This window comes from Bos javanicus, chromosome 15 (assembly GCF_032452875.1).
Source record: "Bos javanicus breed banteng chromosome 15, ARS-OSU_banteng_1.0, whole genome shotgun sequence".
In the NCBI taxonomy this organism is placed as follows: Eukaryota; Metazoa; Chordata; class Mammalia; order Artiodactyla; family Bovidae; genus Bos; species Bos javanicus.
Genome location: NC_083882.1, coordinates 57,139,017 through 57,165,900, shown reverse-complemented (window position 1 = coordinate 57,165,900; position 26,884 = coordinate 57,139,017). Strand labels below are relative to the sequence as shown.

At 39.6% G+C, this 26,884-nt stretch overlaps 1 protein-coding gene and 1 non-coding gene across 2 annotated transcripts in view; both read right to left on the bottom strand.

Annotated features, from left to right (window-relative positions):
- Nucleotides 1-26,884, bottom strand: part of ANO3 (anoctamin 3) — a 446,396-nt gene that overhangs the window by 385,991 nt on the left and 33,521 nt on the right. The window lies entirely within an intron of this gene.
- LOC133227190 (small nucleolar RNA SNORA5) lies at nucleotides 13,710-13,845 on the bottom strand. The gene has a single exon (XR_009729749.1). It is a non-coding gene; the product is annotated as a small nucleolar RNA SNORA5 (small nucleolar RNA).

Here is a 26,884-nt window from a genome sequence, read left to right as displayed (position 1 = left end):
TGCCATGCTATTTGTCTTGTTTTAAATGTAATCTTCCAGCTTTGCCTATGTGATAAAACCAAATTTTAATCTGGCCAAAACATGTTTAATATCAAAACAGGAAAGTGTAGCAAGATAACAATTTTGAATCATTTTATTAATAGACTGAATATGCATGTAAGAGGTTAATAGAGTCTGTGAAGACAGGACTTACTAGGATGATTCAAGCAAAAACTGCTCCTTGGGTACCTAAGCCAAGAGGTGAGAAATAGTTACAGCAGATAAGAAGTTGGATATGTCGTTTCTCTGCTTAAAACCAGGCAGTGACTTCTATTAACTTATAAGTAACTTGGTATTTAAACTTAAATTAAAGAAAGTGGGGAAAACCACTAGACTATTCAGGTATGACCTAAACCAAATGTCTTATGATTATACATTGGAAGTGAGAAATAGATTTAAGGGACTAGATCTGATAGACAGAGTGCCTGATGAACTATGGATGGAGTTTCGTGACATTGTACAGGAGACAGGGATCAAGACCATTCTCAAGAAAAAGAAAGGCAAAAAGGCAAAATGGCTGTCTGAGGAGGCCTTACAAATAGCTGTGAAAAGAAGAGAAGCAAAGCAAAGGAGAAAAGGAAAGATATACCCATTTGAATGCAGAGTTTCAAAGAATAGCAAGGAGAGATAAAAAAGCCTTCCTCAGCAATCAATGCAAAGAAATAGAGGAAAACAATAGAATGGGAGAGACTTAAGATCTCTTCAAGAAAATTAGAGATATCAAGGGAATATTTCATGCAAGGATGGGCTCAATAAAGGACAGAAATGGTATAGACCTAACAGAAGCAGAAGATATTAAGAAGAGGTGGCAAGAATACATGGAAGAACTAAACAAAAAAGATCTTCCTGACCCAGATAACTATGATGGTGTGATCACTGACCTAGAGCCAGCCATCCTGGAATGTGAAGTCAAGTGGGCCTTAGAAAGCATTGGTAAGAACAAAGCTAGGGGAGGTGATGGAATTCCAGTGGAGCTATTTCAAATCCTGAAAGATGATGTGTGAAAGTGCTGCACTCAATACGCCAGCAAATTTGGAAAACTCAGCAGTGGCAACAGGACTGGAAAAGGTCAGTTTTCATTCCAATTCCAGAGAAAGGCAATGCCAAAGAATGCTCATACTACTGCACAATTGCACTCATCTCAAACGCTAGAAAAGTAATGCTCAAAATTCTTCAAGCCAGGCTTCAGCACTACATGAACCGTGAACTTCCAGATGTTCAAGCTGGTTTTAGAAAAGGCAGAGGAAACAGAGATCAAGTTGCCAACATCAGCTGGATCATCAAAAAAGCAAAAGAATTCCAGAAAAACATCTATTTCTGCTTTATGGACTATGCCAAAGCCTTTGACTGTGTGGATCACAATAAACTGTGGAAAATTCTTCAAGAGATGGGAATACCAGACCACCTGACCTGCCTCTTGAGAAACCTGTATGCAGGTCAGGAAGCAGCAGACGGAACTGGACATGGAACAACAGACTGTTTCCAAATAGGAAAAGGAATACATCAAGGCTGCATATTGTCACCCTGTTTATTTAACTTATGTGCAGAGAACATCATGAGAAACGCTGGGCTAGAAGAAGCAGAAGCTGGAATCAAGACTGCTGGGAGAAAATATCAATAACCTCAGATATGCAGATGACACCACTCTTATGGCAGAAAGTGAAGAGGAACTAAAGAGCCTCTTAATGAAAGTGAAAGAGGAGAGTGAAAAAGTTGGCTTAGAACTCAACGTTCAGAAAACAAAGATCATGGCATCTGGTTCCATCACTTCATGGGAAATAGATGGGGAAACAGTGGAAACAGTGGCCAACTTTATTTTTGGGGGACTCCAAAATCACTGCAGATGGTGACTGTAGCCATGAAATTAAAAGATGCTTACTCCTTGGAAGGAAAGTTATGACCAATCTAGATAGCATATTAAAAAGCAGAGACATTACTTTGCCAACAAAGGTCCGTCTAGTCAAGGCTATGGTTTTTCCAGTGGTCATGTATGGATGTGAGAGTTGGACTGTGAAGAAGGCTGAGCCCAGAAGAATTGATGCTTTTGAACTGTGGTGTTGGAGAAGACTCTTGAGAGTCCCTTGGACTGCAAGGAGATCCGACCAGTCCATCCTAAAGGAGACCAGTCCTGGGTGTTCATTGGAAGGACTGTTGCTGAAGCTGAAACTCCAATAGTTTGGCCATCTGATGCAAAGAGCTGACTCATTTGAAAAGACCCTGATGCTGGAAAATATTGAGGGCAGGAGGAGAAGGGGATGACAGAGGATGAGATGGTTGGATGGCAACACCAACTCAATGGACATGAGTTTGGGTAGACTCCGGGAGTTGGTGATGGACGGGGAGGCCTGATGTGCTGTGGTTCACGGGGTTGCAAAGAGTCAGACGTGACTGAGCAACTGAACTGAACCAAACTGAACTTGGTATTATCAAGGTCCTTTGAGAGCTGGTTTTGCCTACCTCTTCATTCCATTGCCTGCTATCGTCCCCCGTGCATCTCACACTATAGATCTAGAACACTGTTTTCTTTTCTGTATCTCTCTATTCATTTATCATATAGTGTGCCTTCCACTGGGAATGCCTGACTCTTTGTATGCTCATCCCTCTTATTGCTTCAGGAGGTGGTGGTTTAGTCACTAAGTCTTGTCGGACTCTCATGGCCCTATGGACTGTAGCCCACCAGGCTCCTCTGTCCATGGGATTCTCCAGGCAAGAATACTGGAGTGGGTTGTCATTTCCTTCTCCAGGGGATCTTCCCGACCCAGGAATCGAACCCAGGTCTTGCACTGCAGGCAGATGATTTACCAACTGAGCTATGAGGGAAGCTGCCATGCTTCAGAGGTTCCCATTAATATCTCCCCCCTTTTGAAAGTTTTCCTGATTGTTCAACTGACCCTCTACTGTGCTTCGGGCTGTTTTAGATATGTCCCTCTTGAGTTCTTAATCAAAACCAGTTCTCAATGATTATTCACTTCTCTGATCACTTCATTAAACTATAATCGTAGTTATTCATTCACTATCATTCAACAAACATTTGTGCCAACTGCATGCAATCTGTGAGGTATCAGAGGTGTATTTGTGCTCAAACTATAGACTGTATCCTTAGAAAACTTTGTGTAGTGAGAAAGACCAAGTAACCCAGGAGACAGCCCAAGATGAAGGTCTAAAACAGAAGGAAATGACATTTCCAATGTCACACAGATGGTAAATGGGCAGCCAGGATTTAAAGCCTTTCAAACCCACAACCAGTATCTCTAATCCTTATAATAGTTTTTACCAGGAAGAAAAAAGAAAAAATCCAGGCATAGACACAAGGCCTAGCCTATCTCTTACAATCATGGCAAGCTCGTGCTTGTGCCACATGGTATAGACCATTAAGAAAAAATCAAAATGCAAAACAGTACAGGCAATGTCATAGTTCACAGGTCATGATAGAAATTAACAGTGCTTCTTTTCCATTGAACATACTCCTCATAGAGAAACAGAAAAATGCAGTCAATGGAGCCCATAATTGAAGGTGTCTCTCATTTAATATGTTCCCATGATCACTCATACATTTTTATAAGTTTGCAAAAGTTATAATGCATTGGGACCATTGTCTCTATCTACTCTAATTTTCCTCTGTCACATCTCACCTTTATCAAGTGGGGCTGTGGATTGGTCATGAGTACTTTTGTGATTTGACAGGGGAAGCTGAGTACACACATTTATTTAGGTTTTAGTGAGAAAATTATGGGCTTAGCACCTATAGCTATGTAGAATTAACATATTTATGGCAGTACTGGTGTACAGATGGCTTCTAGGAATACTCCTACCATCTTCTTGCTATGTGAACTCACCCATGATATGACACAAACATATAAGGATAGTAATTGTGATTGTGAATGGATGTGTCCTATGTTGCTTTACTCCAGAAATTTGTAATTAGAGCTGAAATAACATTTGGAATGTACCAAACCTGAAACATCTGAGAAATTATACCAAACCCTATAGATGACAAATGAGAAACTAGAGAGAGGTATTTCCAAATTGAACAATAATTCTAAAAATGTGCGTGATATTATCAAACATAATTGTGTAGCTGAAAATAACTTTTTTAATGAAAATAAGCTTCTTCAACCAAGGATGAGAAAGAAAACAATGTATCATTAAAAAGTTCTCACTACAGAAACAATTATTACAAAATCAATGTCATGTGAAGAGGTTATCAATGTTTCCCTGGTGGCTCAGTAGTAGTTTGCCTGCCAGTGCAGGAGACATGGGTTTGATCCAGAATAATCCCACATGCCACAGGGCAACTGAGCCCATGCACTGCAGTTACTGAGCTCTAGAGCCTGAGAGCTGCAGCTACTGAGCCCATGTGCCAGAACTATGGAAGCTCAAATGCCCTGGAGTCCATGCTCCAAATGCAACAAGAAAAGACACTGCAATGAGAAACCTGCACACCGCAACTAGAGAGTATCCCCCAATCACCTCAGCTAGAGAAAAGCCCATGCAGCAACGAAGACCCAGCACAGTCAAAAATAAACAAAATTATTTTTTTTTAATTTTTATTTTTAAACTTTACAATATTGTATTAGTTTTGCCAAATATCGAAATGAATCCGCCACAGGTATACCCGTGTTCCCCATCCTGAGCCCTCCTCCCTCCTCCCTCCCCTACCCTCCCTCTGGGTCGTCCCAGTGCACCAGCCCCAAGCATTAAAAAGAGGCTATCAAAGACTATGAATCTGAAAATTAACAGGGAAAAAACATGGCAGAGGGTGTCCGACAGTTCATCAATAAAAATAACATGTCTTTTTTTTTTCCACGCAGTTTGTGCTTTTGTGCAATTTTCAGCATTGAAACAAAGCTAACTGTAGTAATTTACTTTTCTCAATTCTAAATGTGCCCTTTTCCACCAGCTACTATATATTAAAAATTCGCATTATTTTTTGAATGTGAGTAAGTGAAAGTCGCTCAGTCATGTCCAACTCTTTGGGACCCCAAGGATTATATAGTCCATGGAATTCTCCAGGCCGGAATACTGGAGTGGGTAGCCTTTCCCTTCTCCAGGGGATCTTCACAGCCCAGGGATCCAACCCAGGTCTCCCGCATTGAGGGCGGATTCTTTACCAGCTGAGCCACAAGGGAAGCCTAAGAATACTGGAGTGGGTAGCCTATCCCTTTTCCAGCTGATCTTCCCAATCCAGGAATCAAACCGGGGTCTCCTGCATTGCAGGTGCATTCTTTACCAACTGAGCTATCAGGGAAGTTCTTTTTCTTTCTTTCTTTCTTTTTTTTTTTTCTTTTATTACATAAGCTTCAAACTTCACAAATTCTGGATCATTTCTTACTCTCAAGCCAGAAATAATTTCTCATTTGAATTTTCTGTAGGAAGTTTATGGTCTCTATCTTTTTCTTCCACTTACTTGATCTTGAATAAAGTTGAATTATTCTAGTTCAGTGCCTATGACATGCAAAATGTTATGCAGAATTAAAAAGACTTTCTAAATTGAGAATCTTTCCTTAATATGACCTCACTGGTGAGAGTTTAATAGATATTTTAAAATTTTGCTATAAAGATAACATGACTTTTTATGTATAGTGAATTCACAACCCCCAAAAGAGCAGTGAGTAGCTTTAAGCTATAAGAAGAGAACGTGGACTCTTGTACTCCATGTTTCCTCTTGGACTGCATAACTGCTTAGGTATCTTAGGTGAGATGATATATTTTCTGTCTTTTACTTTCCTCAGCCACATAAATTGGTATAATATTTAATGTTGTGCTTAGTCGCTAAGTCGCGTCTGACTTTTGTGAGTGTGGAGTCTGGATTATAGACCACCATGGACTGTAGCCTGCCAGGTTCCTTTGTTCATGGGATTTCCCAGGCAAGAATACTGGAGTGGGTAGCCATTTGCTTCTCCAGGGGTCTTCCCAAGCCAAGGGTTCCAACCCACGTCTCCTGCATTGGCAGAAGGATTCTTTACCACACAGCCACTTGGAAAGCCAATATTTAACCTTATCTTGTTTCAAAGACAGGGTTCAAGAAAAAAACTAAAAGATCCCAAGGAAAAGAGCTTTGTTTATTTTACCATAACAAAAATAAGATATGATTTCTTTTTACACTGCTGGTTATTAAAAATTTCTACTCAAATAAAACAAACATCAAGTACAAAATGATTAAGCAGGCTCAGATAACACAGAAACTTTAATATAGCTCTTTGAAGTTCTGCCTAAGTTTCTAACTTGTACTTACTTTCAAGTTCCCCATTTCACCATATCTCTTTCCCATGGGCTTAAACATCTCCTGGAAAAGCATATTTTAAATGTTTTTTGTTGTAGTTCTCAACTGGGGGAAATTCTGCTCCCCTGGGACTTTTGGCAATGCCTAGAGATATTTTTGTTTGTCACAACTGGTTGGAGGGGTGTTGCTAGCATCTAGTGTTGTTGAGACAAGGGATGCTGCTAAATATCCTATAATGAGTAGGAAAGCCCCTCAAAACAAAGAACTTTATGGCAAAAAATGTTAGTAGTGCCAAGACTGAGAAACTTCAATCTGAGATGACAAACGCACAAGAGTTGAGATTTAACATGACAACTTCAAATCAAATGTTCAAATGATGACTGAAACCATCAATCTGCAGGATACCAGCTCTCTGCCACTTCATTGCATTTTATTTTCACATTAAAAACCACATGTGTGCCAAGTTCTGGTGTATTTTTTTAAAACATATCTCTTTTTTTGCCTTTTTGGGGAAAAAAAAACTAACAGTTTGGAGCTCTACTTACTGCCATTTCTCTCAAGAAAAATATAAGCCTTTGCACATTTACTTACCTTATATAAAAATCCTGAGTGTTAATATTGTCCTTTGGAGAAATTCTTATCAGTACAGCCATTGGACAAATGCAAATTTTCAATGAGCTGAACAATGATATGAAGCAGCTGCTCAGGACATAAAGGGTCAGAGGGTGTCACTGAACATAAATAATATCTAGAGAAGTGAGGAGCAGAGAAGGGAGCTGGAAGGATGAGTGTAACTAATTAAAATATTATTGCTCAAGCAAAAGTAGAAACTAGTATGAGAAAATATGGAAGAGAAAAATTCAAGAGACTGTACATTTACAACAGAGAGTAGAGAAAAAAACAATAAAGGATTCTAGAAGGTTCTAGGAAAAGGTCATCTGACTGCTAATACCACTAGGCACAGCTACAATGTCTCTCCTCTGATGATTCTTCTATCCAGGGTCAAACTGGCTGCAATAGGCAGTCATGGTCTGATTGTCTGGCATAAAGTGAAACCAGGACCACTTTTCCTCAAGACAAAAATTCTGTATTTCTGCTAATGTGCACTATAAACAGTGCTACCTGACCTTCTGAAAACAAATAAATGCATTTCATACATGTGAAAGTTGTTAAAGAAGGAATTCCTTATACCCTCAGTTCAGTTCAGTTCAGTTCAGTCACTCAGTCATGTCCGACTCTTGGCAACCCCATGAATCGCAGCACACCAGGCCTCCCTGTCCATCACCAATTCCCGGAGTTTACCCAGACTCACATCATTGAGTCAGTGATGCCATCCAGCCATCTCATACTCTGTCGTCCCCTTCTCCTCCTGCCCCCAATCCCTCCCAGCATCAGAGTCTTTTCCAACGAGTCAGCTCTTCGCATGAGGTGGCCAAAGGATTGGAGTTTCAGCTTTAGCATCATTCCTTCCAAAGAAATCCCAGGGCTGATCTCCTTCAGAATGGACTGGTTGGATCTCCTTGCAGTCCAAAGGACTCTCAAGAGTCTTCTCCAACACCACAGTTCAAAAGCATCAATTCTTCCGCGCTCAGCCTTCTTCACAGTCCAACTCTCACATCCATACATGACTACTGGAAAAATCATAGCCTTGACTAGATGAACCTTTGTTGGCAAAGTAATGTCTCTGCTTTTCAATATGCTATCTAGGTTGGTCATAACTTTCCTTCTAAGGAGTAAGCGTCTTTTAATTTCATGGCTGCAGTCACCATCTGCAGCGATTTTGGAGCCCAGAAAAATAAAGTCTGACACTGTTTCCACTGTTTCCCCATCTATTTGCCATGAAGTGATGGGACCAGATGCCATGATCTTCATTTTCTGAATGTTGAGCTTTAAGCCAACTTTTTCACTCTCCTCTTTCACTTTCATCAAGAGGCTTTTGAGTTCCTCTTCACTTTCTGCCCTAAGGGTGGTGTCATCTGCATATCTGAGGTTATTGATATTTCTCCCGGCAATCTTGACTCCAGCTTGTGCTTCTTCCAGTCCAGCGTTTCTCATGATGTACTCTGCATATAAGTTAAATAAGCAGGGTGACAATATACAGCCTTGATGTACTCCTTTTCCTATGTGGAACCAGTCTGTTGTTCCATGTCCAGTTCTAACTGTTGCTTCCTGACCTGCCTAGGATAGCTAAATCATACAAGCCACGAGTATCCTGAATTCTCCTGCCTACAGTTCAATGTCCTTAGTTATTACATTGGTCCCAATGCAAATTACATCCTCCATTTTCCATGCTGGTCCATGCATGAACACAGATACCAACCTCCCAACCTCCCAACTCCAATCATTCAGAAAGGAACTAACACATTCATATACATATACACACACACACCAAATATCCTTAATGACTAAGGGTTTTATTTTTTAAGTTAAATGTTAAAAAAAAATAACAAATATCTAGAGATAATTTGAATTTAAATTTGCATTTATATATCAAATACTTTTCAAATATTGTTATAACATGTACTATGTCCCAGGTTTTCCTCCAAGCACTTAACAAATATTAATTTGACCTTACATCATCTGCATGAATACAGACTAATATCACCATTGTACAGATGGGAGTTGGTGATGGACAGGGAGGCCTGGCGTGCTGCAGTCCATGGGGTAGAAAAGAGTTGGACATGACTGAGTGACTGAACTGAACTGAACTGAACTGAACAGATGGAGAAACCAAGATACAAGAGGTTGTACAAAAACTTGTCCAGGGTCAACTAGCTAGTAAAAGATAGACTTGGAATTCTGAACAGATCATCTGAATTCAGAGTCTGTGATCTCTCACTGTGACTCCCCAATCTTTACTTTATCCACCTAACTCCCATCTGAAGGTATATGACATGGTAGAGGCCCTCATTACCTCAGTCTGTTGGCAATACATGAAGACATTCAGACTCCTTGAAATTCAGGCAAAAAGAGACAGAGACAGAGAGAAGTATTTTAAATCCCTTCCCCTACAGTCAAGAAATGCTACAAAGTTTTCATCACCTGTCTGTACACTAGACACAGGTTATATGTTTCACAAAAAGTAACTCAAACTAGATTATAGAACTAAACATAAAGCTAAAAACCTTCTGGTGGATAATAAGGGAGAATATCTGTATGATACACCACCAAAAGTGCCATTTGTGGAAGAAAAACTGATAACTTGGACTTTAAACTATTGCTCTGAAATGGCACTTAATGGAAGAGAAAGACACCACGGATTTGGAGAAAATACTTGAAAAGTAAATATCTGATAAAAGACTTGTATGCAAAACACAGGAATAACTCTTAAAACTGTATAATAAAACTAACACCATAAAAAACTTGGCAAAAGATCTGACTAGACAACTAGACTCCTCATCAAAGATGTTTTGGTGGCAAATAAACATATGAAAGATGCTCAAGATCTTGTCATGAGAGAATTATAAATTAAAACAAAAACTAAATATCACTTCAAACATTTTAAAAAAAATTTTTAATGTTTTGTGTGTGGAGGGGTGGCAACATAAGTTGCTGACCAGGATGCAGAACAATAGGAACTCTCACTCACTGATGGTGAGAATGCAGAATGGTACAGTCAATTTGGAAAATAGTTTGGCTATTTATTTCAAAGCTAAGTACAATTTTACCATACATTCCAGCAATCATACTCTGAGGTGCTTATTAAACTCACTGAAAATATGTCCACACAAAACTTTCACATGAAAATTATAGTAGCTTTATTCATAACCACCCAAATTAGAAGTATTCACAATAGGCTTCAATAAGTCAATGGCTAAGAAGACTGTGGCATGTACATACAACAGAACATTATTCAGCCACAAAATGATATAAGCTAATCAAGCCACAAAACAGCACAGATGGACCTTAAATGCATGTTGGTGAAATGCAAGAAGTCAATCCGAAAAGGCTGCATATGATATGACTCCAAATTACTCAGCATTCCTTTAAATGTAAAAAAACTATAAAGATGGTAGAAAAAAAAAAAAAAGAGTGGTCATTGCCAAGTGTAGGGTAAGGGAAAGTTTAATGAGTAGAGTACAATGGCATACAGTTAAAGTTTTATCTATGATACTGAGTGGAATACAGGACAGTACACATTTATTTGTGTACTAGCCTAGCCTATACCTATAACAGCGTAGACAGTATATTAAAAAGCAGAAACATTACTTTGCCAACAAAGGTTCATCTAGTTAAGGCTATGGTTTTTCCAGTAGTCATGTATGGATGTGACAGTTGGATTATAAAGAAAGCTGAGCGCCAAAGAATTGATGCTTTTGAACTGTGATCTTGGAGAAGACTCTTGAGAGTCCCTTGGACAGCAAGGAGGTCCAACCAGTCCATCCTGAAGGAAATCAGTCCTGAATATTCATTGGAAGGACTGATGTTGAGGCTGAAACTCCAATACATTGGCCACCTGATGTGCAAAAGTGACTCACTAGAAAAGACCCTGATGCTGGGAAAGATTGAAGGCGGGAAGAAAAGGGGATGACAGAGGATGAGATGGTTGGATGGCATCACCAACTCAATGGACATGAGTTTGAGTAGGCTCCAGGAGTTGGTGATGGACAGGGAAGCCTGGGGTGCTGTAGTCCATGAGGTCGCAAAGAGTTGAACACTGAGCAACTGAACTGAACACATTTATTTAAACCTTTAGAACTTTGTGACACAAAGAACAAACCCTAAAACATGCAAATTAAAAAAAAAAATCTGAATAGAGTGTCTTCAGGAAAGAAGGCAGAATGTAACAAAGCCAATTACATTTATTGCAATAAATGAAACATCCTAACTAAAGAGAGTAAAGGAAAATGTTGCTATCGTAAACAAGTTTGAAAATGAAAGAAATCTGTAAGACTAAAGGCAAGAGGCTATACATAGGTACAGTACTCTAGTGGACAAAGTTCTTTCTGTTGGGGGTTTAGGCTAACAATTCCAGTAACACTATATATGTATGCTGGCATTGAAAAATAAATCAGTAAATGGATGGTATCAGTACATGGTACAAGTCAAGTTTCTCATTGTTGAGAGTTGATTGTTACAGATAAACAAAGGAGGAGGCTACAGTGACTCATGGAATGGATCAGTTTAACATAGATGGATACCGCTACACACTGAAATATTTACAGATAGATGCACACATACAGGCTATTATGTATACATATAGTTCACTGTACTTTCAGCTGAGAGAGCCTAACAGCAATGATATTAGAACACTAATAAGCATACTTAACACCCAGATGTTGGTTTCCATTTGTTCTTCAATGAACGGAATAAGAGTTTTCAGAAAAATGGCTTGCTGAAGGACTGGGGAAAGAAATATACAAGAAGAGTCTGTAGTATCTTGTATTCTCTAAAAGTGCAGAATGTTTCATAAGGGGAAAAACAAATACTCAGAACAGTAGTAGTACAGCAAGGTGACACTGGAGACAGTTGCAACAGCTCCAGATGGCCAAAGTGTGAACAACTGAAGCCATACTGTATTAAAACTTAAAATATAAAATAACTATGCATGTTTCCATACTGATAAAAACAGAGGAGTATTTAAACAAATGAGGGAAAATGAACAAATCACCCATAAAGAAGACCTCCAAATAATTTATCTGAATGCTACAACTTGCTACTCCGTAAGTGTGGGCTATTTATACTTTTAGTGAGTCTTTTCTATGGTAAAGAAGGAAAGAAATGAAAACATTCTAAACTTGACAAACAGTACTTCATCCAGGTTAATTTCAACATTGGCAAGTAATGTTGATAGTATAACCTTGACACATTGTAATGAAAATTGTATTTTACCTCTGTGGTCTTCCTCCCTCAAACACATAATCCCAGTCTAAACATGAGGTAAGTATATGACAAATACATATTGTGGGACTTTCTACAAAATAGCTGACCAGTTCTCAAAACTGTAAAGACCATCAAAAACAAGGAAAGCCTGTAAAACTGTCGCAGCTAACAGTAGCTTTAATGTGTGAGTCACTCAGTTGTGTCTGACTCTTTGTAACCCCATGGACTGTAGCCTGCCAGGCTCCTCTGTCCTTGAAATTCCCAAGAAATTCTCCAGGCAAGAATACTGGAGTGGGTTGCCATTTCCTTCTCAAGGGGATCTTTGAAACGACAAACACAAGCATTGTGTTTTACTGAATGAGGTTCTGAAACAACAAAATGAATACAAATAAAAGCTAAGAGAATCCGAATGAAGTATGGAATTTAGATAATAATATATCTGTTTATTAATTTTACTAATGCACCAAATTGATGCAAAATTTAATAACAGGGAAAACTAGGGGTGGTGTATATGAGAATTCCTCATACTATTCCCTGGATTTTTCTATAAATTTAAATCTTTTCTGAAAAGTTTATTTTAAAAATATTATGTTGATAAGGAGAAGGAAAAAATAATGAGTAGAGGATGGAGTATAAAAAGGAATCAGACTATTCCCAAGTTTGTGTCTCTGGATGTAGCTGGACATGTTCAAATATTGCTAGTTAACAGTGATGATATTTATTTTGATGTGGAATACTTTTGCCAGAATCCATGACTAAGCATTAAATCAACAGTTATCCATCGGAAAGAAAATAATGAAGCATGGCAGTTGTGAATTCATGGAAAACTAGAAGATGACAGCCTATCTTACAAGTACCACCACTGCCCATCCTTAATCTCCCAAACAGAAAAACATAAATCAATGTTGGTACTTATTTACATTCACGAAAGTGAAAGTGAAAGTTGCTCAGTTGTGTCCGACTCTTTGCAACCCCATGAACTATACAGTTAATGGAATTCTCTAGGCCAGAATACCAGAGTGGATAGCCTTCCCCTTCTCCAGGGGATCTTCCCAACACAGGGATCAAACCCAGGTCTCCCACATTGCAGGCAGATTCTTTACCAGCTGAGCCACAAGGGGAGCCTATTTACATTCATAAATACACAAATATATTTATAAGGTTTAGACAAAGGTAATACTTGTAACTTGTTTTATATTTCTTTTCCAATTTAGTAAAGTGGCATAATATATTGCATTGCAATTTTTAAGGGAGAAACTTTTGTTTGGAAATTGGTATGCTGATATAAATAGCTCAATTGGTAAAGAACCCACCTGCAATGCAGAAGACCCCTGTTCGATACTTGGTCCAGAAGAACCCCTGGAAAAGGGATTGGCTGCTCACCCCACTATTCTGGCCTGGGGAATTTCATGGACTATACAGTCCATGGGATCACAAAAAGTTAGACATGACTGAGTGACTTTCACTTACATGCTGATATAACATGAAAGGTCATATATGTGAAAATTACCTTTCAAAACTCTCTATTACCAAAAGATTTGCAAAATTAAAACTGACTTTCATTTTTATTTTAGTGTTCAGAACAAATATATAAAGCTATTTTGCCTTTTTTTTTTTTTTTTTACCATGTCCGAAGCCAAACTTATCCCCAGGTCCCAGGGCAGGGGACCCAGGGCCCATGAGCTGCGGAGTTTGCTGTGGCAGTCATCCGGGCCAGCCCCTGCTACCACGGGAACAGGTCTGAATTTGACTTGACTGCAGTATTTTGCCCTTAAAAGTCATATGTGGAGAAACCAAATTACTTCTGGATTCAGAAATCTAATTAAACTTGCACTAGTCCAAACAGAAATCAAATCAAGACATATTTCAGTGCAATGTACTTTGAAGAGAGAGGTGCAAATTTAAATGAATAAAGACTAATTCTTTAAAACAGACCTTTTAAAATCATGTCAGATATACAAACATTTTAATCTCACCCTTATTAACCTGTACATCAATCAAAATATATCATTTAAAATAATTATCATTATTTTATTAAAAAAAAGCAGAAAATTTGAACTTTTCCCAAGTTTACATTGAGGTCAGCTTTATCACTGTATGGGAAGAGTAATCTTAAGACTACTTTTCCCATAGAGTGGCAACTGATATTTCCAGACTGATAATATCCTTCAGTTCAGTTCAGTTCAGTCGCTTAGTTTTGTCCAACTCTTTGTGACTCCATGAATTGCAGCACACCAGACCTCCCTGTCCATCACCAACTTCCGGAGTTCACTCAAACTCATGTCCATCGATTCGGTGATGCCATCCAGCTATCTCATTCTCTGTCATCCCCTTCTCCTCCTGCCTCCAATCCCTCCCAGCATCAGAGTCTTTTCCAATGAGTCAACTCTTCGCATGAGGTGGCCCAAGTTGGAGTTTCAGCTTCAAAATAAGTCCTTCCAAAGAACACCCAGGACTGATCTCCTTTAGGATGGACTGGTTGGATCACCTTGCAGTCCAAGGGACTCTCAAGAGTCTTCTCCAACACCACAGTTCAAAAGCATCAATTCTTCAGTGCTCAGCTTTCTTCACAGTCCAACTCTCACATCCATACATGACCACTGGAAAAACCATAGCCTTGACTAGACGGACCTTTGTTGGCAAAGTAATGTCTCTGCTTTTGAATATGCTATCTAGGTTGGTCATAACTTTCCTTTCCATGGAGTAAGAGTCTTTCAATTTCATGGCTGCAGTCACCATCTGCAGTGATTTTGGAGTCCCCAGAAAATAAAGTCAGACACTGTTTCCACATCTGTCTGCCATGAACTGATGGGACCACATGCCATGATCTTCGTTTTCTGAATGTTGAGCTTTAAGCCAACTTTTTCACTCTCCACTTTCACTTTCATCAAGAGGCTTTTGAGTTCCTCTTCACTTTCTGCCATAAGGGTGGTGTCATCTGCATATCTGAGGTTATTGATATTTCTCCTGGCAATCTTGATTCCAGCTTGTGCTTCTTCCAGCCCAGCGTTTCTCATGATGTACTCTGCATAGAAGTTAAATAAGCAGGGTGACAATATACAGCCTTGACGTACTCCTTTCCCTATTTGGAACCAGTCTGTTGTTCCATGTCCAGTTCTAACTGTTGCTTCCTGACCTGCATACAGGTTTCTCAAGAGGCAGGTCAGGTGGTCTGGTATTCCCATCTCTTGAAGAATTTTCCACAGTTTATTATGACCCACACAGTCAAAGGCTTTGGTATAGTCAATAAAGCAGAAATAGATGTTTTCCTGGAACTCTCTAGCTTTTTCCATGATCCAGCGGATGTTGGCAATTTGATCTCTGTTTCCTCTGCCTTTTCTACATCCAGTTTGAACATCTGGAAGTTCACGATTCATGTAGTGCTGAAGCCTGGCTTGAAGAATTTTGAGCATTACTTTACTAGCATATGAGATGAGTGCAATTGTGTGGTAGTTTAAGCATTCTTTGGCATTGCCTTTCTTTGGGATTGGAATGAAAACTGACCTTTTCCAGTCCTGTGGCCACTTCTGAGTTTTCCAAATTTGCTGGCATATTGAGCGCAGCACTTTCACAGCCCCATCTTTCAGGATTTGAAATAGCTCAACTGGAATTCCATCACCTCCGCTAGCTTTGTTAGTAGTGATGCTTTCTTTCTAAGGCCCACTTGACTTCACATTCCAGGATGTCTGCCCCTGGGTGAGTGATCACACCTTAGTGCTTGTAATCTCAGAATTAGCGTCTCTTTCCTTATAGTTCCTACAAAATTGTAAGCAAGGTTCTCCCACTTCTGTCCACATGTTCAAATGATAAAGGACAATTACTACCAAGTGAATGATGTGTTCTAACTGAATAGACCTGAAAGTGATTTATCAGGACAGTACCAGAAAATTACCTTATCAAAATCAGTATTCTCCTTTTGAGTTACTGCAACAATTTATTTTTTTATTTCATAAGAAATCTTCTTATTTCATGGAAAGAATTTTGATTAGGTCAAAACAAGAAAGATATTTGCCCCCACTTTTTCCCACTGTCTAACCTTGCTTTCCTCCACTTTTTAACCACTTTTATAAATTTTTCTCCAAAATCTAACTCTTTTCACGTTCTTCCCCAAATTTCTTCAAACCACAGAACAAAAGTGAACCTTTCCTGTAAATTAGGAATGCACGCTATTTATGGCACATGATATACAGATGCTTAGAAGGTATTTTAAATAAAGGGACTTATTATTGAGGAAAGAAGTAACTGTTGCTCTCATCAGATGTTGAATCAAGGTGCAAAAGTTGCTCATGTGACTATGTTTTTATTAAGAATGTTCCTGAGAAATATATAACTGAAAATCCCTGAAAACGTAGGTAAATATTCATAAGCTTAAAAAATTTGCTAACATAAGAGAAGACAGCTGTTGTTCAGTTGCTCAGCCGTGTCCAACTCTTTGCAACTCCGTGGACTGCAGTTTCTGTATATTTCATATACTAACCATTAAATTAATGCTGATTAGTATAAAGGTGCTTGCTATATATTTCTGATATTCTCAATATTTTAGAAAATGGCTTGATGGAGGTGGATGTCAGACTAGAAAGAACAACATGAAATATTGGCTTGGGGAAATTTATGTAGCTACATATATTTGAAGGCTTCAATTTGAATTAAGATGGAATTTTTTCCTATTGTGTATGAAATCACAGAAGTAGTATTTTTGTTATGTAGGAACATGTGTTTGGGCCAGTACACAAATATGAAAGATGCATACAAAGACAAAGAAAATCCATGGAGAAATAAAGAAGTGGTAACGTTCAAGTAACTAGTGCTTACAATTCCCGTCAATAATTCTGAGCCAAAACATAACCTCCTAATAACTCAAGTTCTTAGCTACTCTACTCCTAGAATACATTAGCTGCATAAATTTTTATTCTTTATTCCTGAGTTTTATGCTCACGGAAGCAGCCTTTAGTTCAATTTTAAAAATGTCTTATCCAAGAATTACAAACTTTTAAGTACCTATTGGAGAAGGCAATGGCACCCCACTCCAGTACTCTTGCCTGGAAAATCCCATGGACTGAGGAGCCTGGTAGGCTGCAGTCCATGGGGTCACTAAGAGTCGGGCACAACTGAGCGACTTCACTTTCACTTTTCACTTTCATGCATTGGAGAAGGAAATGCAACCCACTCCAGTGTTCTTGCCTGGAGAATCCCAGGGACGGGGGAGCCTGGTGGGCTGCTGTCCATGGGGTCTCACAGAGTCGGACACGACTGAAGCGACTTAGCAGCAGTAGCAGCTGCAGGTACCTAGTATTTACCAGAGATTTTTCTTTTCAAGAGAAACATTGTCAAGAAAGAGTGACTAGGAGTGCATCTGACCAGCATGTTTGATGACAGGGAGAAGAGGATTGATGCCTAACAAAAATGAGAAATATACAAAACCAGTATGAATAAATTCATTCTTTGTAGTTATGAAGAAGATATCATTGATTGGTTGAGGCAATAGTTTATCACTTTATTTATAAAATGTATCTATTTATTAGCTGTCATCACATTCACATAGAATAAGTTAATATCATTCACACTAAAATGTTTATAGGACTTGATCAACTCATATCAATTTAGAGAGTTTAGTGGGGAGTTGCTTCACAAACAGGGTTATCAATTATCTATTGAAAAATAATTAGTAGAAAATAAATTTTGTTCCCCTAAAAATCACTATTACTCAGGGCAATTTATGAACTATAAAACACAATCTCAAGGAAATTATAATCTTAAATTTTATATGACTTTTCATACAGTGAGCCTTAAGAAAAAGGGCTCAAGTTGTAATTAAGAGATAACAGTCTAACATTCCAAAATTCAATGCAGTCTTCTCAGGGAAGTCAGAACTGATTGCTCCTTATTTCAACTGTCTGCCACACCAGCTCCTTTTAGTCTTTCCTTAACAGGTTCTTCCTCACTACATGGCAGGTGGTGCCATAGTTCTGCCTTCTCTGTCCTCACAGAGAAAGCTATTCATGATAATGGTAATGTTGTCAATGAGTTAAGATTCTGCTGGAATAGTGTGTTACTATCATTAGAGGGCTCAGTGGTTGGGAGGCATGAGACCAACAGATTCACCTATATAATATTTTAATCCCAGGAGATTGATCCTCTTTCTTGATAAATGTGGAAATGTGTGAAAATCACTATTAATACAGATAAGTTGGATTTTAGGTTACCTTGGTATGAGAAACTCATGAACTGGCTAGTGCAGATGATAAATGCTTTTTACCATAAACTACTAAAGAATATTTTTAGCCCAATCCATCCATCCCAAGACTCACTGCAAACCTGACTTATTTATATCATGGACATTTCTACTTGAACTTTAAAGTCAACTCTTGACCTTGTCAAGAATATAACAGCTGCTTTATAAAATGTGAAACGAATCCACTGATGCTACTGAAACTGAATTTTCTCTCCCATTGTGATACAGCAATACCAAAGGTCGTTATACAAAGTAAGGTGATAAGTGTCACTAAATTATTATTATCCATATTATCACTACCACTACTACACCATATTAGTTTACTACTTACTTTGTATTTGTATATAGGCAATTATTTACAGTTTACCCAGCGCTTTCATATCAGTTAGCTAATCTACTGATACCAGCCTTATGGGATCAAAGCTATTCCCACTTCACAATGAAAGCTACAGTGGCTCCAACAGTTACTTACCTCATTTGCAGTTATGCAGTTACCAAGTGACAGAGCCCATTCTGGAACCTACTTCTTCCAACTCTAATTTCAGCTTTTTTTTTTTTTTCTATAACACAGGTTTCTCCCTAACTTAATCTCTTATGAGACTCTGAACTGTGAGGAAAATTCCAGTTGAGGATAAAAAACAAGCTAGAGAGAGAACAAGATGGCGGAGGAGTAGGTGGACGTGGAGTACTTCTCTCTCCACAGATACATCAGGAATACACCTTCAGACACGAAAGTGCATGCAGAACACCAGCTGAGAGCAGGCGGGAGTACCTGACCAGAGGAAAAGAACATATAGAACCACGCAAAACTCAGTAGGATGAAGGAACTGGGGGGAAAAACAGGAGTGTTAGTAGGACTGGACCTGCCCTCAGCAGGTGGGGGAACTGAAGCAGGGGTCTGATACTCATATCAGGGCAACTGTCTGAGTCAGAGGAGAAACATTTAAGGCTGACAGTGAAACAGCTAATGTGTGGCAGCCTAAATGGAATGAGAATCAGACAGGCCTTGCCACAGCCATACATACCTTGGACAGGGATGAGGTCCCATGGAAGGCGCAGCAGCTGGGAGCTGGAATTTGGGGATTATGGAGTGATCCCAGGGTGAGGGCTGCTGTTGACTGTGGAGAGACAGATTGAGGGGATGTGAGGGAGGAGATCCTAGCGGGAAATGCCAGTGGAGGAAAGCCAGGCAGACAAGGAAGCAAGGTGATACTGCTGAGTCATGCATAAGGGGTGGAGCCATCACCATAGCCTCTGTCTCCCCACATGCCAGCATCGGCAGCTGAATAAACAATAGAGAGGCTGGCCCATCAAACCGCGTGATGCACTGAACTACAGAGTAGGACCCCACCCAGGGTGCCCCTTGAAGTGCCTGATGCCCAGATCTACAGAGAAGGACCTTAGGCAAGGGAGCCCTCCAAGTGCCTGAATGGGCAGAGGTACAGAGAAGGACTGGCCAAAGAGGCCCTCTGATTGGGAGCTACAAGAGGCTTGGAAAAAGACTCTGATGGGGCCATTACTCCTGCAGCAGAGGCAGTCCGTGTCTCTGCACACTTGGCACCGCCAGGGTCCCTGCAAGTCAAGCAGCTGCTCTACCTTCACACTCAACTTCACTGGGGCAGAGCTGAACAGGCAAAAAAAAGTCTTGCGTCTATGTGCACAGGGTCACTTCAGTAGTAGACTCTTTGTGACCCTGTAGACTGTGGCCTGCCAGGCTTCTCTTCCGGGGTTGGGGTGGGGGGGCGGGGGTTTGAGGTTTTCCAGGCAAGAATACTGGAGTGTACTAGCCAATACTGGTTGACATGCCCTTCTAGAGAACTATATTTCCTGCTGGCCTAGCCGCCAACCCCAGTGAGTAACTGGTGTTGCCAGAACCCCTGCGACCCAAGCAGCTGCACCACCTCTACACCTGGCCCTCATAGGGGCAAACTCAAGTCCTCAGGGGCAAACTCCAGTGGACAACCCACATGCAGAGGTGGAAATAAAACCGTAATTGAAACCCAGGGGCAGTGTGGCTGAGGAAAAAGGCCCAAACTTTCCCACAACTTGTACAAGCTGCAGATTAAATCCACAGGATCAACTAGGCAGACTCTGTGTCTATAGAATATATAAAAGGTCATTGAGAGCTCCCACAAAAGAAAATGCACTAGCTCTGATAGCTGTGGACATTGGAAGCAAGAACACAGAGGAGTAGGACCAGATTAGAATCTGAGCTGCCCCCAGAGCTCAGCTGTCCAGAGATCAGCACAGTGTTGGAGGGCATCCTAGGGAGGTGAAGTGGACTGTGACTCCCAGCAAGGGAAAGGATTCTGACAGCAGTGACTCAAGAAATACATTTATTATTCTAATGTTTTGACTTGTTCTCTAGAATTCCTTTGGATTTCTTTTTCCTTTTCCTTTTGTTCCCCCCTCTGTCGTAGTTGTCAATTTTATTGGCACTATGAAATATAATTAAGCTTTTGAGCTCTTTTTTCCCCCTCAATCACATTTTTTATTGCTGTTACAAACCTCTGCCTCTTCATTGAGTTTTTGCCATTCTGTGTAGTTTTCCTTTTTGTTTTTTCTTTTTTTGATTTCAATTTTTAATTTTTTAAGCTTATTAGTATTTTTTCTACATTTATTCCTTTGTTTGCTTTTCCTACAGTTTTTTTACCCCTTGCAGTCAATCTTTAATGTTTATAAATCTTCTTTATCTACCTCTATTTAACTTCTTATCTATTTCTTTCAATCCTTTCCTCTCAACATATTTGTAAGTTTTATTTTCATTGCTTTATTATTCCCCTATTGGCACCTTGCTTTAGCTCAGTTTTCCAGTATGTACTTAGTTGATTTTGTCTTTTGTTCTGGTAGATATAATTTTTGGTTTCCTTTGTTCACTGGATCAATCTATTGTACTTTATTTTTGTTGAACTGTGTTGATTTTGCTTATGGGTATATATGTGTATGTGTATATTCAGCATACTTTTTATTGTTGTTATAAACCTCTGCCTCTAGGTTGGGCTTTTGCAGTTTTGTGGAGTTTTCCTTTTTTTTTTGTTTTCATTTTTCTTTATTCTTTTTTCTTTTTTATATTTTTAATTTTTAAGCATATTATTTTTTCTACATTTATTCCTTTTTTGCCTTTCCTACTGTTCTTTTCCCACTGCAGTTAATCTTTAATGTATATAAATCTTCTTAATCTACCTCTATTTAACTTCGGGTATCTATTTTTTTCTTTATTTTCTTTCTTTCCTCTCCTCTCAACATATTTGCTAGCTTTGTTCTCACTGTTTTATTTCCCACTTGGCACCTTGCTTTAGTATTGATTTCCAGTTTGTGCTTTAGTTAGTTTTGTTCTTAACTGGTACATATAATTTTTGATTTCCTTTGTTCACTAGGTAAATCTACTGTACTTTATTTTTGTTGGACTATCTCACTTTGTTCATGGGTGTATATGTATATGTGTATATTCCATTATTTTAGTTATTATTTGCCTGATTTTGTAACTGTCATTTGTCTGGAATTCATCTTTGGTTTCTCATTTTTGGATACTTGTTTTAATCTCAGTTAATTCCATAACAAGCCACTTGTGGAATCTTCATTCCTGACCAGAGATCAAGCCCCGAGACTTTGGAGTGCCTTGGGAGCACTGACTCCAAGACCCTAGACTACCAGAGAACTAACCCTGCTGTGCTGCTGCTGCTAAGTCACTTCAGTCGTGTCCGGCTGTGCGACCCCATAGATGGCTGCCCACAAGGCTCCCCCGCCCCTGGGATTCTCCAGGCAGAACACTGGAGTGGGTTGCCATTTCCTTCATGCATGAAAGTGAAAAGTGAAAGTGAAGTCACTCAGTCGTATCTGACTTGACAAGACTCCGTGGACTTCAGCCTACCAGGCTCCTCCATCCATGCGATTTTCCAGGCAAGAGTACTGGAGTGGGTTGCAGTTGCCTTCTCCAGAGCCTAGAAAGTATCAAATAGTGAGAACTCACACAAAGGAAAACCACTTGAATACAAGATCCAGCATCAGCCAACTATAAGTGGCACCCTGTGCAGGACACCTCATCTAAAAAACAAACAAAAATACAAACCCAGTCATCAGCAGACAGGAGTACCACCTCATTCAGCCTTGCCCATCAGAGGAAAAGCAAACAAAAATGCAGCACAAATCTCACCCTATAGGAAGCTTACACAAACCACTGGACCAACCTTAGGAGGACAGAAAACAAAGGAAGAAAGAATTCAGCCATGAAGCCTGGGAAAAGGAGACCTCAAACACAATAAATTAAAAAAAATAATGAGAAGGCAGACAAATACTACACAAGTGAAGGAACAAACTAGAAACACAGAAGTCCAAATAAATGAAGAGGAAATAGGCAAACTGCCTGAAAAAGAATTCAGAATAATGATAGTAAAGATGATCAAAAACCTTGAAAACAAAATCGAGAAAATGCAAGAGTCAATTAACAAAGACCTAGAAGAATTAAAGAATAAACATACAGAGACAAACAACACAATTACTGAAATTAAAAATACTCTGGAAGGAATCAATAGCAGAATATCTGAAGCAGAAGAACGAAGCAGTTCCTCTGATAAAGATAAAATCAGTTCAGTTCAGTTCAGTTCAGTCACTCAGTCGTGTCCGACTCTTTGCAACCCCATGAACCGCAGCACGCCAGGCCTCCCTATCCACCACCAGCTCCTGGAGTTTACCCAAATTCAGGTCCATTGAGTCGGTGATGCCATCCAACCATCTCATCCTCTGTCATCCCCTTCTTCTCCCACTTTCAATCTTTCCCAATATCAGGTTCTTTTCAAATGAGTCAGCTCTTCGCATCAGGGGGCCAAAGTATTGGAGTTTCAGCTTCAGTATCAGTCCTTCCAATGAACACCAGGACTGATCTCCTTTAGGATGGACTGGTTGGATCTCCTTGCAGTCCAAGGGACTCTCAAGAGTCTTCTCCAACACCACAGTTCAAAAGCATCAATTCTTCTGTGCTCAGCTTTCCTTATAGTCCAACACTCACATCCATACATGACTATTGCAAAAACCATAGCCTTAACTGGATGGACTTTTGTTGACAAAGTAATGTCTCTGCAAGGATTCTTCAGTATACACAAATCAATCAATGTGATACACCGTATTAACAAATTGAAAGATAAAAACCATATAATGCAGAAAAAGCCTTTGACAAAATTCAGCACCTATGTATGATTAAAATTCTTCAAAAAATGGGCATAGAAGGAACCTACCTCAGCATAGTAAAAAACATATATGGTAAGCCTACAGCAAACATTATTCTCAATGGTGAAAAACTGAAAGCATTCCCCCTAAGATCAAGAATAAGACAAGGGTGTCCACTTTCACCACTATTATTCAACATAGCTCTGGAAGTCCTAGCTATAGCAATCAATGAAGAAAAAGAAATAAACAGAATCCAGATCGGAAAAGAATAAGTAAAGCTCTTACTGTTTGCAGATGACATGATAATGTACATGGAAAAGCCTAAAGATAGTATCAGAAAAGTACTAGAGCTAATCAGTGAATTTAGTAAAGTTGCAGGATACAAAACCAGTACACAGAAATCACTTGCATTTCTATATACTAACAATGAAAAATCAGAAAGATAAATTAAGGAATCAATCCCATTCACCATTGCAACAAAAAGAATTAAATATCTAGGAATAAACTTACCTAAGGAGACCAAAGAACTGTACACAGAAAATTATAAGACAGTCGCTTTAGTCCTGTCCAACTCTGCTCGACCCCATAGACGGCAGCCCACCAGGCTTCCCATCCCTGGGATTCTCCAGGCAAGAACACTGGAGTGGGTTGCCATTTCCTTCTCCAATGCAGGAAAGTGAAAAGTGAAAGTGAAGTCGCTCAGTCGTGTCCAACTCTTAGCGACCCCATGGACTGCAGCCTACCAGGCTCCTCCATCCATGGGATTTTCTAGGCAAGAGTACTGGAGTGGGGTGCCATTGCCTTCTCTGAATAGAATAAATCAAAGGTAACATCAACAGATGGAAAGATATCCATATTCCTGGGTAGGAAAGATCAATATTGTGAAAATGACTATACTACCAAATGCAATCTACAGATTCAATACAATCCCTATCAGATTACCAAGGGCGTTTTTCACAGAACTAGGACAAAAAATTTCACAATTAATATGGAAAGACAAAAGACCCTGAATAGCCAAGGAAATCTTCAGAAAGAATAATGGAGCTAGAGGAATCAACCTTCCTGACTTCAGATTATACTACAAAGCTACAGTCACCAAGACAGTATGGTACTGGCACAAAAACAGAAACATAGACCAATGGAACGAGATAGAAAGCCCAGAAATAAACCCATGCATCTATGGGTCCCTTATTTTTGACAAAGGAGGCAAGAATATACAATGGGGCAAAGACAGCCTCGTCAATAAATAATGCTAGGAAAACTGGACAGCTACATGTAAAAGAATGAAATTAGAACACTTCCTAACACCATACAAAAAGAGAAACTCAAAATGGGTTAAAGACCTAAATATAAGACCAGAAACTATAAAACTCATAGAGGAAAACATAGGCAGAACACTCAATGACATAAATCAAAAAGCAAGTTCCTCTATGACCCCCTCCTCCCACCAAGAGTAATGGAAATAAAAACAAAGGTCAACAAATGGGACCTGATTAAACTTAAAAGATTTGCACAGAAAAGGAAATGAAAGCAAGTTTAAAAGAGAACCCTCAGAATGGGAGAAAATAACACCAAATGAAACAACTGATAAAGGATTAATTTCCAAAATACACAAACAAAGGGACTTCCCTGGTGGCTCAGATGGTAAAGCGTCTTCCTACAATGCAGGAGACCTAGGTTCGATCCCTGGGTCGGGAAGATCCTCTGGAGAAGGAAATGGCAACCCACTCCAGTACTCCTGCCTGGAAAATCCCATGGACAGAGGAGCCTGTTGGGCTACAGTCCATGAGCTCGCAAAGAGTCAGACACTACTGAGCAACTTCACTTCAATTCATACAACTCAATACCAGAAAAACAAACAACCCAATCAAAAAGTAGGGAAAAGACCTAAACAGACATTTCTCCAAAGACATACAGATGGCTAACAGACACATGAGAAGATGCTCAACATCACTCATTATTAGAGAAATGCAAACCAAAACTACAATGAGATATCACCCCACACCAGTGAGAATGCTGCTGCTGCTAGGTCGCTTCAGTCATGTCCAACACTGTGCGACCCCATAGACGGCAGCCCACCAGGCTCCCCATCCCTGGGATTCTCCAGGCAAGAACACTGGAGTGGGTTGCCATTTCCTTCTCCAATGCATGAAAGTGAAAAGTGAAAATGAAGTCGTGTCCGACTCTTAGTGACCTCATGGACTGCAGCCTACCAGGCTCCTCCTTCCATGGGATTTTCCAGGCAAGAGTACTGGAGTGGGTTGCCATTGCCTTCTCCTCCAGTCAGAATGGCCATCATCAAAAAGTCTACAAAAAATAAATGCTGGAGAGGGTGTGGAGAAAAGGGAATGCTCTTGCACTGTTGGTAGGAATGTAAATTGATACAGCCACTATGGAAGACGGTATGGAGATTCCTTTAAAAACTAGGAACAAAACCAGCATATGACCCAGCAATCTCACATCTAGGCATATACCCTGAGGAAACCAAAATGGAAAGAGACACATAAGCAAGATGAAAAGACAGCCTTCAGAATAGGAGAAAATAATAGCAAATGAAGCAACTTTGACAAACAACTAATCTCAAAAATATACAAGCAACTCCTACACCTCAATTCCAGAAAAATAAATGACCAAATCAAAAATGGGCCAAAGAACTAAATAGACATTTCTCCAAAGAAGACATACAGATGGCTAACAAACACATGAAAAGATGCTCAACATCACTCATTATAAGAGAAATGCAAATCAAAACCATTATGAGATACCATTTCATGCCAGTCAGAATGGCTGCAATCCAAAAGTCTACAAGCAATAAGTGCTGGAGAGGATGTGGAGAAAAGGGAACCCTCTCACACTGTTGGTGGGAATGCAAACTAGTACAGCCACTATGGAGAACAGTGTGGAGATTCCTTAAAAAACTGGAAATAGAACTGCCTTATGATCCAGCAATCCCACTGCTGGGCATACACACTGAGGAAACCAGAATTGAAAGAGACACGTGTACCCCAGTGTTCATCACAGCACTGTTTGTAATAGCCAGGACATGGAAGCAACCTAGATGTCTATCAGCAGATGAATGGATAAGAAAGCTATGGTACGTATACACAATGGAGTATTACTCAGCCATTAAAAAGAATACATTTGAATCTGTTCCAATGAGGTGGATGAAACTGGAGCCTATTATACAGAGTGAAGTAAGCCAGAAAGAAAAACACCAATACAGTATACTAACACATATATATGGAATTTAGAAAGATGGTAACGATAACCCTGTATACGAGACAGCAAAAGAGACACTGATGTATAGAACAGTCTTTTGGACTCTGTGGGAGAGGGTGAGATGATTTGGGAGAATGGCATTGAAACACGTATAATATCATATATGAAACGAGTCGCCAGTCCAG